Genomic DNA, 13710 nt, shown 5'->3' with positions numbered 1-13710 from the left:
GCGAGCGGCAGCGCCGTCTGCACGCTGGATCGCGCAATCTTTCCACCTGGCAGGCGCGCTCACGACACTAAGGAGACCTTCCTAGCCCGTATAGTTCTGCGTTCGTGTGATCGTCGTGCCGAGTTCTGTTTGTGCGGTGACTTTTAACGCGCTGCCTCGCATTGTGTGTATTGTGTGTTGTATTTCGTGGTTACTGACGTAAGCGCAACTAGACGCGGTACCAGGCAAATAGTCACGAGATGCCGACCGTGCGACTTCAATCTCTGCGACTGCTTTGTTCGGTGTGACCGACGGACGCGATTCATAGTTTTGAAGAACACCTTCTTCAAATGTTTCCGCACGTCAGTGAGTAGCAGCGCCGCAATCCTTTGTCGACGACGCGTTCTGTGGCCCTGGAAAATGCCTCTACGCTCGGGGACGGCCGGTAGCTCGGCGATTCCTCGCTTGGCGCACCATTGAAAACCGGCGGTCATCCAGCAGTGTACGCTGCCAGCGTATTTTTTATTGCCAGAGGTAAGTGAACGTTACGCTTCGTACAGTGCGGTCCACTGTTAGAGGGAACACGCGATCGCGTGGCCGGCGGCCCGCGTGGCGCAAACTGGTGGCGAGATTTGTAAACGCGGCGCATGCGCATAAAGGCGTAAGAGCCGCGTTTGCCGCTGTTCGTCTGCTACAATTGGCGGCCCTGCGCTTGGCGAGCGCTGGACAGCGGCTTCCGTTTTTCAGCAGTGCGATTCATGCAGCCCACGACTCTTTCTGTGCCTTGTCGGGTAATCAGCAGGCAGAAAAGAAAGGTGTTTGTTTGTTGCGCTGCTTTCTCGCCAGTTTTGATGCGATGCGACTCGCGGCCCTAGCGGCCAAATTTCGACTGGGGCCCCCAGCTGTGGAATTCTGTGAAAGTGATAACGAAGCATATCACTTGTGTAACCTAGTGTAAGTGTTCATTATGAGGGCAACTGCGCAAAAGAAAACAAAAAAAAACAACATCGACAAAGGGAGAACAGCACATGCGCTTGTGCTGTTCTGTTCTCCCTTTGTCGACGTTTTTTTTTGCACAGTTTCCCTCATAATGAATTAGCAACTAGCCCAAGTGCTCACCGATAAGTTAGTTGTAAGCTTTCAACATGCTACTCGCACCAGCTGGCCGCTTTTTATAACAGACAAGGAAATTTATGCCCGATTCAGAGATAATAGCAAGCTTGTCCTTCCAACCGTAGAAATATAGAATTTCGCTAGCGCGCGCCGAGCGCTGGGGCGAAGAAGCAGCAGACGACGCGGGACACGAACCGCCCTTGTGATTCTACGCGCATGCTCCGCGTTTCCAAATCTCGCCACCAGTTAGCGCTCCGCGGACCGCCGACCGCGCGCTCGCGTGTTCCCTCTAAGAGTGGACCGTACTGTACATTGTGAGTTATTGTTATTGTAGTACGCCTTGTCACCGAAGAAAATCGCATAACGTGTTGGTAGTGTATGCGGTTGTAGTTGTGAGGATTCTGCTCGCTCATGACATTTGTCAAGAACGTAGTCGGTAGTGTTATGAAGTTTTGGTAATTGGCTCGCTTGCACGCACTGCTATACGCTAATATTTGCTGAAAGGAGACAACATTTTTGTCAGGCTCACCATTGTCATGCGTTTTATGCATGTCTCTTGACAAATTACTTGGAGTAACGCCGTGAAACCGAAGCTTCAACATCCATTTCGTTCGCACGAGCTCTGAAGGAATAATCATCAGCCACCGTGTGAATCGTGAATCGGTACAGTGGGAGAAATAAAGTGTATTTAGGGATGTTTTCTTTAGGCGTGCATTTTATTTGTCATTAAGTAACGTGACCCTCAAAAGCGTTTAGGTTAGCATTCTTGGACATTGCTTATCATCTTTCAAGCAATAGATAACATAGGTTTGCTAAAAATGCAATTTCTGCAGCATGACATTGTATTTTGTTCAGTTGGTTTGCCCCATTTTTATCCTTTATGCACGTTGACCTAATTTGACAAGCCGTACTTTCAGCTGAATTTTCAATTGCTTTTAGCACTATCAGGGCCGTACCCAGGAATTTTTTTCGGGGGGGGGTTCGCGTGTAGAACGGCTGCCATTTTTTAAGATTTATACTGGCCTATTTTCGTGAATAAAACAAGTACATCGCTTACTTGTAATAATTCGATGGTACTTTTCAATTATTTGTACCCAAATAAAGAAATTGGTATGTCAACCTCAAATTCTGGTTAAAGCAAGAAATAAGTTTGGACAATAGCACCACCAAAGCTGGGGACACCGCGACCAACGGCTCCTGATGAAGTAACACAATGTAACCGCGGTACAAAAACGGTATGTATGTGTTACAAGCTGCCACTCTAGCGTCGCCAGCGCAAAGTCGGCGACGGGAATGGCAGCAGGTTAGGTCGTTCCGTACGTAAGCAGAGACAGTAAAGAGATCAGAGACGTGTGAGGGGAGGCGAACCAGAATGTGTAGGTGCCATGCCACTCACCTTCCTTGGGCATTGCCCAGTGGTAAAGGCGTCACTTTGCCCAGCGTTGAACGTAGAACAAAGGTCACTTGGAGTTGCACTGCGGCCACCATCATTTCCCGGCGGCGCATGGGTGTCCTGCTTGTGTTCGTTCTCAGGTGATTCATATAAACCGGTGCATTCTCCTGAGTCGCTACAGAAGTTCGGACGCGCTTGGCTTTCCACCAGTGCTGAGGAGGGCGAAGTTTTATCCTTCGAAGGAGGCGGTTCTTCTCCGTCCGCTTCATCGGTTCGAACTTTCTTGAAGTAAGACGCAAGACTCCTTTGCTTCGTTGTGCCCCGCCACGGTGGTCTAGTGGTTATGGCGCTCGACTGCTGACCCGAAGGTCGCGGGATCGAATCTCGGCCGCGGCGGCTGCATTTTCGATGGAGGCGAAAATGTTTGAGGCCCATGTACTTAGATTTAGGTGCACGTTAAAGAACCCCAGGTGGTCAAAATTTCCGGAGCCCTCCACTACGGCGTCTCTCATAATCATATGGTGGTTTTGGGACGTTAAACCCCAGATACTACTACTACCTTTGCTTCGTTGTTGCAGAGTGTCTTTTCATTTTGCTGCCGCAATCCTGTGCACGCACACAGAAGTGGCCAGTGGCTCCAAAAAGACGTTTGCGACTGCTTCGACTGCCTGGCGTGAACGGCGGGCGATGTTTTCTTCCTCTCTTATCCACTTTGCAGTGGCTAGAATGTAGAAGTGTGATGAACGCGCCGGCTCCCGCGTGGCGCATGTGTTTTCTGAACGCCGCTACAGCTGGTGTGCATGCAGGCCCATTATTGTACTCCAGCTGCAGCAAACTGGGTTAACGCTACTTAAAGACCTTTTCACGGAAGACTCCACGGGCACTGCATACTCCCCTTAATATACGTGAACCCCCAAGAATGCACTGCCGAAACATTTGCACTCCCCTGGTACAGTCCAGAAAGGAGGTGTTGCTCCGTTCCTGTGAAAAAGTCACCTTTTCACAGACGGCTCCCTGGGCGCCTGCATAATTCTCTCTGGGCTGCGCTAATTAAATAGCCGTGACCTCCCAAAAATGCACTTTGTAGGCTGTGACGTCAGCCTCTGTACTCCCGCGCGCAGCCCAGCTTGGCGGCGTTTTTTCTCTCCTGTGAAAGTTGACCGCTGGTGCCGGATTGTGTGCCGGCTGTATCCTCGCTTTGTGCGCTTTGTAGGGAGGCGCATATACCTTCTGTGTACAGAAGAGGTAGATGTCCTTGCGTGTGGTTAAAGTTGTTCGAAGTTGCTCGGATATGCCAGTCTTTCAGTAGATGTCATCTTCGATGATTCGTTTCGGTGGCGAGGACTACAGTTTGAGAAAAGTTTACCCTGCAGCCTGCGTCCTCGGAATGCGCCGCTGAGTTTTTCCGCTTAGGGGTTTCGTTCCCTGGCAAATTTGCGCACGTCGTGTTGGTGTTGCCGTTGCTGTCGAACTGTTTACCTTCACAGAAGGAGACGCGCTTTTCGTAGGAACCCAAAGCCGACACGTGCGGTCCACACAGACGGATAACTTCTCCAGCGGCAATGCACAAGGAAAGCATCTGGAATCAATAAAGGAGCTGCTACGGGGTGAAAGACGAAAAAAAAAAAAAAGACTCGAAGGAACGCGAGGGCGAAGTGCAAAGCTGTATACAAATAGGGCAGGTGCGCGTGCGGGGGAGGGAGCGCTGAGGTGTTCTGGTAAAAGGGTAGGTTTGAAGAAAGGAAGAAGAGGGAAGCAATGCCAGGAAAGTTGCAGTGTAACTTTGGCAGCTGGTGGTCGCTGTGAAGGCGTGTAAATATTTTAGTATCACCCGAAAAGTTAAAGCATCAAAAAAATTTCGGGGGGGGTCAGAACCCCCTCAACCCCCCCCTAGTTACGGGCCTGAGCACTATATGTGCGTCCGTGTATTGAAGTCCCACCTCTCATCGCATAATAATAGCTTGTGAAGAACAACGCTTGTCTTGAATTAGCCATTTATCAGAGCTCTTCCTCCCTCCTCAAAGGGCAAGGTGCTGCTGGCACACCTGGTTCGGCTTTTCTTAACCTTTTTTTTTAATGCTGAAGTTTTTTGCAACGTACTGCAGGTAGCAAACAGCAGTGCCACAACAAACAGTGGAGTGCTGACCATGCAGTCCAGAAGGTGGCTGAGGCAAGTATGCTATAGGAGGTGCTTATTCAGGCGGAAGAAATAAGCATCTGTAGCCAACGTAAAGGTAATGTACAAAGTTCCATTTAATGAAGAAGAATCTTGTTTTGAGCTAGTCATGTCGAAGGGAAACAATGAGCGCTAGATAATTGAGATGGAAATGCAGAGTAACAATGTTATGTATGCCAGCAACCAACTTAAATTTATCCATGCAAAAGGGTTATTTCCAACTGGTTCATTTAGGGGAAGAGCCCACAGTTTCCACGAATGGGCATACCTGGTAGCCGTTGCACAACCTGTTACTGTGTTTTCGCACTCATTATTATGTGCCACTTACTCTTGTGACGTTCCGCCAAGGTGAAATTACTTCACATAAACAGCAGCGAGAAGGCTCTTGCTAGCCAGTTCAATTAAGACAGCGTTACCGTAGCTTTTAGTTCCAGTAAACCAGCTAAGCTGTATAGAAGAGCGTACTCCATGTTTGTCACCATGGACAGTGCATTTTGCCTGAGAACATGGCTTAGTTTTGAAAAGGAAAATGTTGTCTTTCTGTAAAACGTGGTACTGGGAAATGGCATTGTGCCAAAAATATTAAGGTTTATGACTTCTTGCAGCACGCATTGTTGTACAGGGATGTTAGCGTTTTCATAAATGCAATGCATGGTGCCTGAAGAATATAGCGGCCCACTTTAAAATTTATAACTTCATGATTTCAGTATCTGGGACAGACTTTACTGTATACGGTTTGTTTCTGGAAAGCTTCAACCTATCTTGCAATTCTTCAAGGCCAATACTGAATTTGCTGTGTACATTTGGCTGCACATTCTCATCACTTATGCTAAACAACAGGCTTGAGTGATGTGTGGAATTCTTGTCAATCAATTTTATTGATTACCTCGGACGATCTATTCTGTTTCCCACAGTTATTGGGTGCTTTGTGTGCATGTGCTATGCATGCTAGAAATGAAAACAGGGAATGCAGCTGGCAGCATCAACGAGTACAATGCCCATAGGCTATTATGAGGTGCGAAATGTTGCCACTGCTAGAATTTACATTATGTGTGCATGGTACAGCTGATTGTGTAATTTAGCACTTTCCAGCTACTTACGCAGTTGGAGCAGATGTCGATCATGTTTACTGTGGTATGGCACGGCCAGCAAGTTCGTGCATTCTGCATACCAGGAAACCTGACACGAAGCAACGTACTGCTGTGATGGCAGCTAAGTGAGAACGAATGAGTTTGTCTTCTCTGTAGATTTGTCAATACCATTACAGAGGCTTGTTAAGTGCATTCAAGCGGCTTTAGCAATGCACTTGCAGCTACAGAGCCAGTAAAGGCAGCCAATTTCATCATCAGAGTTCACTCTGCAAATCCCACTTTCCATAAAGGGCATTGTTTTGTGATAGCTTAAGGTCAAAACTTGCTCAATTAAACACTTCTTGGTGTCTGACATTACATGAATTATGATAATTGTTATATCTCATGTGAAATTATGCCATTGTTTTTTTTTTCATATTCTTACTTTGCATACACACTTTACGACTGCACCCTCCCCAACCGAATCTTTACTAGTGCTACATTCTGTTATGGGTGAAAACAATTATTGAACTAAAAACCAGGCCAAGGAAAGCAGTATGATGCCCTGTAATGTAGGAGGATGCCACTGTCTAGAGCTGAATTTAATGAGAAAGGGCAGCAATGTAGGTCATCTGTCGATATTTGCAGACCATAATTGTGTTGTGGTCATTTTGTTATCGCAGGAAGCATCTTCAAAAGGCAGTGCTACAAGGATGTGAGCAGCAGTTTCCCTTCAACGAACGGGTCAAACTCATGGAAGCCACGTGCCTGCTGCTTCTGGCCTACACAAACATGCAGCCACCATAGTAAAGTTCTTGCAAAGGTGTGAGACATCCCTATGCTGCATGGATTGAGCATGTTATTGCCTGTTTTTTATAGCTTATAGTAATATGTCTACAAGTGTACTTCCTTCTAGTGTATATTTACATTCTCTTAAAGGGCCAGTCAGCAGGCTCCGACTTCTTTTTTTTACACCTCCCAAACAAGCTCGCTAATTCGTACAGAGGGCCGCAGGAATCACATTGTGCGAATGTCAGACACTCCACTTATAAAAACAATAACCGCACCTCCTCTTCAGCGCTTGACCAGTCCTCATTGCTAGCGAAGTGGTGTAATGTTGCCTATGAGCAACATTAAGTAACGCTGACTGCTGAATAGTCCTCTGCAATACGAAACGGCATTTTGGCTTTGTGATGATGCAGTATCTGTGGTTGTCACAAGTGTTGCGAATTGGTTTATCTCGCCAGTGCTTTGACTGTGCTTCCTCACCGCACCGCTCTGGCACAGTGGCACACCGAGGAAGCCCCTCATCAGGATGGTCAGGCTGAGCGAGAAACTGAAACCAGCTGGAATGTTTGTTCTGTCCCCTGTGGCTTCATAATTACACCACCTAATCAAAAAATTCATGTGACAACATGTTCACGTTGTACAAGCGTGCAGTTGTCACAAATTTTAGACTCCGGGGTTGTTTAGGGGCCCTTTAGCCTTAAATTATGAATGGTAAATTCACACGTCACGTGGTTTTCTTGCTTTATTTTTTGCAATGCTGATTTTTAAAATAGCATGTCAGCTTCTGTGAGTGGTAATTTATACATTTATCATACAAAACATCCTGCTATATTCAACAAGTGTTATAGATTTTTCATGGCACCAGAGCCACCTGCTTTTTGCCGTGTGGCAGCTACATGGAAGTTCATTGCTATGCTGCTTTGTTTAACTGATATATTTTCAGTCAATGCGTTTCACAGTCCAGGGTGTTTGGTGTATTTGCATCTTGATGTGTTTAATATCATACAAGTGATGGATTTTTTTCTGTCTTCTAGTGTTTACTTTGCAGCTATTTAACTGTGGTTCTCAGGGGCATATCTAGACAGGAACATCAATTCTGCTAAGCTTTGGTTCGAAAAGAGACGCTGAACAGGAGTTCCTTAGGTGCATGCCCTGAGCACCAGCCCTTTGGATTACAGAAATATCTAAACTGCATAATGTCTGCAGCTCCTTGCTTAATTGCATGTCTTTCTTCAACCTACAGCTCTTTCCATAATCCTTAACATTAACCTACATTACCAAGTGAACATCCCCCGCTGCAATACAGTGGTTATAATGGTCAGCTGCTGATCTGAACTGTGCGAGTTCGATCCTTGATAGAGTGGTTGCACTTTCGGTGGAGGTGCAAATCCTAGAGGTTCCTGTGCTTTTAATTTCACGTTTACATACAGAACCCCATTGTTATTATTACATCAGCAAGTGGACAGAGTGGTAATTCTAGATTGTATACATATTTAGTATAACAGACAGCTGAGCTGGTTGGTAGGTATTCATGTTAAAAAGGCAGGGCATGCAAACATGGACACAAGAGAGAAACCAAGACACCACTAACGCCAACTGGAAAGGTGGACAGTGGCACAAAATAAAGTAGACACAGAAACTTATCTGTGCATGCCCAGGCAAGAGGCGATACCTATCAATCTGGCACGCGCGATAGTCTACGTGAGAGATAACTGCTCAAGCATTTGATTTCTTCTTTATGCTAGTTAATCGACGGTTCGCTCTCTCGTGCACTGCCATTATTGATATGCCAGGCCTCGACAATTGGACGCATTTCTTCATTCATGTGCTTGTACAAAACTGCATTCATCGAATTTTGGCGTGCATTTACGCTCTCGACAATGTAAAGGTAGATTAGGTGATGAGCCTCCAGTTAGTGATCTCAGCGTTTTAGGTGTCTTGACTCTCTTGTGTCCATGTTTGCATGCCCCATCTTTTTAACATGTATTCATATAGTGCGTAAGAGAAATAGGTTATCTAGTGAGTTATTTGGAAAGTAAGTTTAGGGCGAACACCAATATAGCAGTGTAAATTAAATTTAAGCGATGAATGCATCGGGCTGGATTAGGAAACGATATAATGGCGAAATATAGCCGCTTGCTCATTGCTTATACTTGTCTCAGTTTCTTGTCTCGTATGCTTTGACAATGACCAGGTGTCGTGTTGGATGCTACTAATTGGTTATGAGCTATACATAGACAAAGCAGCGGCTGTTTGGATGCTTTTTAAACAGCTACCTTATGGGGAGAGAAAAGTTAATTTGGGTTATGTGAGGCATGCTAAAAAAAGTCGACCTGTTTCTGATGTTTTTGTTTTCCTGGCAGACATTCTACACGAATTTGCCCAAAGGCGGAAGGAAGGCACGCACAGATGGACGCACAGAAATCATGGGGCTGCCGTAGAAGCTGTGAATGAGCATTAACCTGTGAGTATGTGTCTTAAACATTTTGCTGAAGCCTTTTATTTTGGCTGGACATTCTTGTCGATGCTTTGTATTCCCTGATTTGTAATGCAATATTGTTACACCCTGTTGCTTTCACAACAGAGCTCTTTAGTCTGGTACAATGCCCAAAAAGTTCGACCTAAATGACCAAATTGTGGCAGCCAGTTGTTTCCACAATTAATGCATTAGTGTAAAAAAACGCAATAGACGGAGCACAAGAAAAAGGAAGACACAAACAGTGCTGTCTCGTGTGCTCAGTCTTCTGCACTGCTTTGTTTACGCTCTGTCATACCAACACACAAGCATCCATTTTAGCTTATGTAGTAGTCCAGCTCATACACTTGGTAACGTTCTCCAACAGCAGGATTACCGGATATCTGGCTTGTGAAGTCAATCTAAAGGGCATGCCTGTTCGTGTAGACTTGTGTGTATCCACCACATAGATGGAAATGCAGCTGTGTTTTAATATTTTAGCCAGTATAGCTCGTGAATGGAATTTGGAGCTGTGACAGCAACACTTTTATAGGGGCGAGTTACTAAATTATTGTAGACTTGTGTGCATCCACCATTGAGATGGAAATTCAGCTGTGTTTTAATATTTTAGCCAGTATAGCTCGTGAATGGAATTTGGAGCTGTGACAGCAACACTTTTAGAGGGGGCGAGTTACTAAACTATTGTGTATTTCTCGATGTTTGCATGTTATAAAACCATAGCTGGTTAAAATTAGTCCAGATTTTACGCTATTTCTTAACATATGGTCGATTCCACGAAAAATCGAAAAAGGGTGTATATTTGATGTTTCCGATTTTCCTGATAATTTTGTATGTTATGCACATATGATTGCACAGCACGAAATCGCAGTTCGTTTTCAAATAAAAATTTTTTTCAGCACAGCAAAATTCGACAAGTGTCGCCGGTTGACGACGACCATTTTACGAAGAATGCGTTTTCGTAACTTCGGAACCATGCTGGCAGCTACTCAAGCTATATATTACAAATATCTTTCTTTTTGGCGGAAGTAGAAGTAAAGAGGAAATAGCTCTTATCATTTCATGGAATTCTGAATAAATTATGTATTTTTAAAAATTCACGAAAAACGCTGCGTTTTTGAAAATCAAATTTGGGACGCTATGGCTACTTCTGTGAACATCTTAGCTTGTTCGTATTTGCAGTATGAATAGGCCTTTATGTGAATAATGAACCTCTGCATTTGCATTTCTCTAATAATTTAAAAGTAGTAAATTTTCATGCTCGAAACACCAAAAAGAGAAAAGTGCTCCTCCATTCAAACATCTATAATAAAAAAACCCAATCTCAATTTTGTTCAAAGTCCCCCAAAATGTTCTCAAAGGACTGCAGAATGATATTATGAAAAAACATGTTGCATCATTTTTGTTAGAACAAAAGCAGAAAATGTCAAATATTGTGTTTCCAGAGCGTGGTGGCCACTGCGTAAAGGACATCTCTAGTAACAAGAAAATACAGTAACAAGTCTTTTTTCCTCTCTGAGCTTCGCTAAACAGCAGTAATGATCTATTGTTGGAAAGTGGGAACTGTTTTGTGAAGAAAAAAAAGATCGTTCCAATTAAATGCATTTGCGACACCACTTACATTCCTCGTCGACGGGCAGCACGGACATTTTCATTCCTCTGGATAATTTTTTTTTTTAGTAAATGCGCTTATATAAAAGTAACGAAGCTAAACGCGAAATATGTGTAGCTGAGTCGATCATGCATTGTAAGAATGTGAGAAATCGCAAATGGCGGCAGTGGTGAACGGCGAGTACCGCAGTGCAACCTAAGCACAGCAGCCACACATTGTTTGCCAGGCTTTGTCGCTATGCACGAGAAAAAGCTGGGGTGTCGATTGCGTTGGTTACACGATACATTTTTCACCGCTCGTCGCTCTCCCGCCCGGTCTCTGGATCCGCACCGTGCGGATCGTGTGGCCCGCGCTACAAGCACTCGTGTAAACGGAGTAGCATGCGTTAGGCGGACAGGTGCAAAGGGCGGCGCGATGGACGCCCGCCTGAGCAGACGACAGCAACGAGTACGGCTGTGCCAGTCAGCCAAAGACCACCTGAGATAGAAGTTAAGCATCCAAATTGTGCTTCACTTTGATGCGATCACTATCCTACGCTCTGAAGGTGGCTATGGGTAGGCGTTATAGCCATGTCCGAGATTTTGTACGGACTGCCTCATGGTGCACAAAAAGAAAATTCCGCTGCAGCCGAATTTTCGTTACGTAGAAGATATCGGATCGAGACTCTTTTGCGGAGGGTCATGAAGCAGGATGCGCGCTCAATTCAAGAGGGAAACCAGATCTGCCAGCACTCCTTCAAGAGAAAGAAGGATATGCAAAACAAAGCAGATGAAATGCAAACAAAACGTGTTTTGTCCGTGGCCAGAACTGCTGCCACCAATCTTCACGTAATCGATTCTTTTTAAACTCTGCATTGATCACATAAGGTTTGACAACGTACACATTTGGGCCAACAAAAACCACACCTCTTGGCGACCGCTCTCCAGAAATTCATTTCCATTCATGAAGAGACCTTGGCTTTTATACCAATCTCTCAATTCTGGCACAGCACATCATCGTAAGAGACGCATGGAGGGAATGCGTTCTTTAGCACTCAAGATATGAATTATACTCAACTGAAATAGATGAAAGAAAAGGAGGCTACAACTGAAAGTGCATACTGTGGACTGAGGGATGTCTAACACTGGCGTGAAGTCGCAAACCACGCGAATGCATTTAATTGGAACGGTCTTTTTCTTTACAAAACAGTTCCCAATTTCCGACCATAGATTATTACTGTTGTTTAGCGAAGCTCAGAAAAGAAAAAAGACGTGTTACTGTATTTTCTTGTTACTAGAGATGTCCTTTGCGCAGTAGCCACCACGCTCTGGAAACACAATGTTTGACATTTTCTGCTTTTGTTGTAATAAAAATGATGCAACAAGTTTTTTCATAATATCATTCTGCAGTCCTTTGAGAACATTTTGGGGGACTTTGAACAAAATTGAGATTGGGTTTTTTTTATTATAGATTTTTGAATGGAGGAGCACTTTTCTCTTTTTGGTGTTTCGAGCATGAAAATTTACTACTTTGAAAATTATTAGAGAAATACAAATGCAGAGGTTCATTATTCACATAAAGGCCTATTCATACTGCAAATATGAACAAGCTAAGATGTTCACAGAAGTAGCCATAGCGTCCCAAATTTGACTGATTTTCAAAAACGCAGCGTTTTTCGTGAATTTTTAAAAATACATAATTTACTCAGAATTCCATGAAATCATAAGAGCTATTTCCTCTTTACTTCTACTTCCACCAAAAAGAAAGATCATTGTAATATATAGCTTCAGTGGCTGCCAGCATGATTGCGAATTTACGAAAACGCACTCTTCGTAAAATGGTCGTCGTCAACCGGCGACACTTGTCGAATTTTCCTGTGTCGAAAAAAATTTTTATTTGAAAACGAACTGCGCTTTCGTGCTGTGCAGTCATATGTGCACAACATACAAAATTATCAGGAAAATCGGAAACATCAAATATACACCCTTTTTCGATCTTTCGTGGAATCGACCATATGACCTTCCGTACTGTTCGAAGGCATTGAACCATATGAAATGCTTTGTGCCTTTGTGTGTGTGCCGAAGGTTAGGAGTCATTATACTAGAGATAGATAAAAATAGGTCAGAGGTTAAAGTAAATTTTTCGCAATCAACTTCTTCAGAGCAGGGTTTTGAAGTAATTTAGCAATACAAGCAGATTAGTGCTTCATTTTAGTGTCTGACAGTGCACACTGTTTTATTTTAGTACCTATTTGGGTCATTTCACGCCAGTGTGCCAGGTCGTTTTTTGACCATTTCCAATATTTTGTAAAACTGGTGCTGTTATGTTTCAGTGTGGGAAGTAGTCATTCAAGCGTTATTTTCGGGGAAAGAATTGCATGATGCAGCAAAGACCTTTCAGACTTCGCATGCAGAAATGAAGCTGTGTCAGGCAAATTAATTGACACATGGTTATTGCGTCGAGCTATTACTACAAAGCATTTGTTTCTTTAACATAGTCACCAATCTTTCATGACTATGATAGTCGAATTTATTTTGATTTCAATTTATGCTCTTTGCAGTCGTGAGGAAACATTGCAAAATGCACCATTTTTAAGTATATTGTAAAAAAGACTGAATGTTTCATGTGAAATATATTCACAGTATGCGTTCAGTGCATATACCAAGGGTTGAAAATGCTGCTGGCAAAAAGAAGCAAAAATGTCTTCAAAATTGACACTTGGAAGAAGTAGTGTTTGAACCCATATTGCGGGATCTCTTTCACTGTGTAGCAATCCCAGCTAAAATGTTGCCTACACATCATAGTGTGCTTTCCTTGTGCGATAATTTAGACAAAGTTTTTAAGGTGTAATATTATCTTCAAGCGAAAAATAATTTTTTCAAATGAAAAATAACAAGGCTGTGGGAAGTTTCTTGGAGCTTTGCCTTCACTGCACAGCACATCATTGTTCTTGCATGGTATTTCAGACAGAAGTATTGCTTAAATCTGCAACATTTAGACTTGCACTATATGAGCACAGGGGCACCCGCGTGAATCCTGTGCCAATGTGCTGTGCAGCGAAGGTCAAGGAATGAGACTGTGCAGGCTAGGGATTATTCACTTCAGTAAATTTTTCCTTGCTTACAA

General features: G+C 43.9%; 1 long non-coding RNA gene across 1 annotated transcript; it reads left to right on the top strand.

Annotated features, from left to right (window-relative positions):
* Positions 1-406: 406 nt before the first annotated feature.
* On the top strand, positions 407-8978 carry LOC125757733 (uncharacterized). The gene is made up of 4 exons (XR_007415489.1): positions 407-513; positions 4591-4719; positions 6415-6554; positions 8884-8978. It is a non-coding gene; the product is annotated as an uncharacterized LOC125757733 (long non-coding RNA).
* Positions 8979-13710: the final 4732 nt, after the last annotated feature.

Source organism: Rhipicephalus sanguineus, chromosome 1 (assembly GCF_013339695.2).
Source record: "Rhipicephalus sanguineus isolate Rsan-2018 chromosome 1, BIME_Rsan_1.4, whole genome shotgun sequence".
In the NCBI taxonomy this organism is placed as follows: Eukaryota; Metazoa; Arthropoda; class Arachnida; order Ixodida; family Ixodidae; genus Rhipicephalus; species Rhipicephalus sanguineus.
Note: the sequence above shows the minus strand (reverse complement) of the source record. Positions and strands in the feature narration are given on the sequence as shown.